The 2175-nt window shown below is 32.8% G+C and overlaps 1 pseudogene; it reads left to right on the top strand.

The window, feature by feature from the left end:
- LOC105308682 overlaps nucleotides 1-432 on the top strand; it is a 12623-nt pseudogene extending 12191 nt beyond the window's left edge.
- Nucleotides 433-2175: the final 1743 nt, after the last annotated feature.

Here is a 2175-nt window from a genome sequence, read left to right as displayed (position 1 = left end):
TCTAACGAGGTGGACTATTACTGCTGTGACATACCTGCAGTCTTACCTCTAGCCTGTGAAGATACATCCCTAGCCCAGAAGGTAAGTTTTACAAATGTTGGTCTTTTGTCTCTCATTTGCTTTTTGTTCATCATTGTTTCCTACACTCGCATTGGGATCTCCATATCAAAAATTCGCTCATCAGAAGGCAGACAAAAAGCATTTTCTACTTGCAGTGCACACATCACTGCAATTCTTTGTGCTTATGGACCAATAATCATCATCTATCTACAGTCTAATCCTAGTGCCTTGCTTGGAACTTTAATTCAGATATTGAATAATCTTGTCACTCCTGTGCTGAACCCACTGATCTATAGTCTGAGGAATAAGGATGTGAAATCAGCCCTGAAGAATGTATTTCACAAGAGAGGATTCACTCTGGGGAGTAAATGAGAAGCTCTAAAGTTTTGCTGGATAAAATTTGAATCTCCATTTCTTAGGACAAATTCTGACCTGTAGCTTCCAAGGTATGTTGAAATTAAGTGTACTCAGAACCTAGCTAAGTTTTAAAATACACATTTGTTTTCATATTTCTCTCTGTGTTAAAATGAAATATAATTAACAGAATCACTTAGCAGAACTAGAACTGATTCTTATGCTGCACAGATTCTCTTCCAGGACCACCATCTTCTATAGAACATTACTTAGTTGTTTAAATCTTTGAAAGAGATAAAAAATATATATATATTTTCTTTCTTATAATCTCTGTTAGAAGTACATTCATATACATCCAGAGAAAAGAAAAGCCCAGCTTAACAGAGTACCATATCTCAATGTCACTTCTTTTAGCAGACTATAACTTCCAGTTTTCTGTCAATAAACACCAAAACTCAGACTAAAATAGGTAGCATTTAAAGTAATACCTTTCAACTGTGCATTTTGGTGTGGTTTTAAGATTATTTCTAGTACACAGATTTCTTTAGGACCCAGATATTCTTCATGTATTAATAGACCCCTGGAAGGGTATCAACGAGTCATTTCTCATTAGCTCCTAGAAGAAGCAGTTTTAGTTTTGTAAAAGATAGTAAAAAACAAATAACAAATCAACTTCAAGTATGTTACTACATTTTTTTTCAAAACATGGAACATTGATTTAGCTCTGTTTGTTATAGAAAACCCATATTACAATTTTCATTTAAATTCAGATAGCAATAATAAATGTGCCTCTCCATAGAAAAGGATATGTTTCTTCCTTTCTCATAATAAAATTTATAGAGCTTATTTTGATTCCGCTAATCTCGGTTCCATGATGCTACGGAAAATAATAGGTAAATTTTATTTATAGAAACTTATATTTTATAATTAACATATTCTCATTCTTTTTTTCCTAGTTTTTCTCCTTTCTATTTATATTTTACCTACCAGCTGTTTACAGCTTTTCTTGTAAAAAAAGAATCAGAGACTAATGTATTAAAACAAAATTTAAAAAGCTTGTTTTAGAATTAAAACTGCATTTTTCACAATGGAATATTATCTCACTTTCCTTGCCTTCAGTTCCTGTCTATCAACACAATTGGTTGAAAATAAGTTCTCCGAGAAGAAACAATAAGCACCACACTGAGTGTGGAATGAGCTATTAGAAAATATTAAATGGACCCCCAGTGGCAGGAGATGCCTATCATCAGTGCTCTGTTATTTGCCATATAAGAATTTCTAATGTAAGATACTGTAATTGCACATTATAAGCAATTAGTTAGTTACTCTGCCTAGAAATCTAAAGGACACTAATTCAATTTCAAGAAAGCTTAATTACACTAAGGTTATTCCAGTTAAGCAACAATTGAATTGAAATATCAAACATGGCAAATGTTAAAGGATAAAATGTAAAGAATGGCTCAATTCGCCATGTATCTTCATAAGAAACATCACCAATATTAATAATTTCATTATAACAAGGTTGTTATCATTTTAAATGTTCTATTAACTGGAAAAACAACAGTCACTCCAATTCTTTAAGCCCTGACATGATGCTGTCAGCTGCATTGGTGCTCCTTCACGTCTTTATTCCTCTAGACTCTAAGATTTCATACTAATTGCTTTTCATCTTCTTAAATGCAAGCACTCGTTTTCTTTCCTAAACTCCTCCTTTAGTAGGCAAATGCTGAAATAGACAAACGTTTTTAAACCTCCACTGTT

The sequence above is a fragment of the Pteropus vampyrus genome, unplaced genomic scaffold (genome assembly GCF_000151845.1).
Source record: "Pteropus vampyrus isolate Shadow unplaced genomic scaffold, Pvam_2.0 Scaffold613, whole genome shotgun sequence".
In the NCBI taxonomy this organism is placed as follows: domain Eukaryota; kingdom Metazoa; phylum Chordata; class Mammalia; order Chiroptera; family Pteropodidae; genus Pteropus; species Pteropus vampyrus.
The sequence above is the reverse complement of the archived record's forward strand: the minus strand, read 5'-3'. Positions and strand labels throughout refer to the sequence as shown.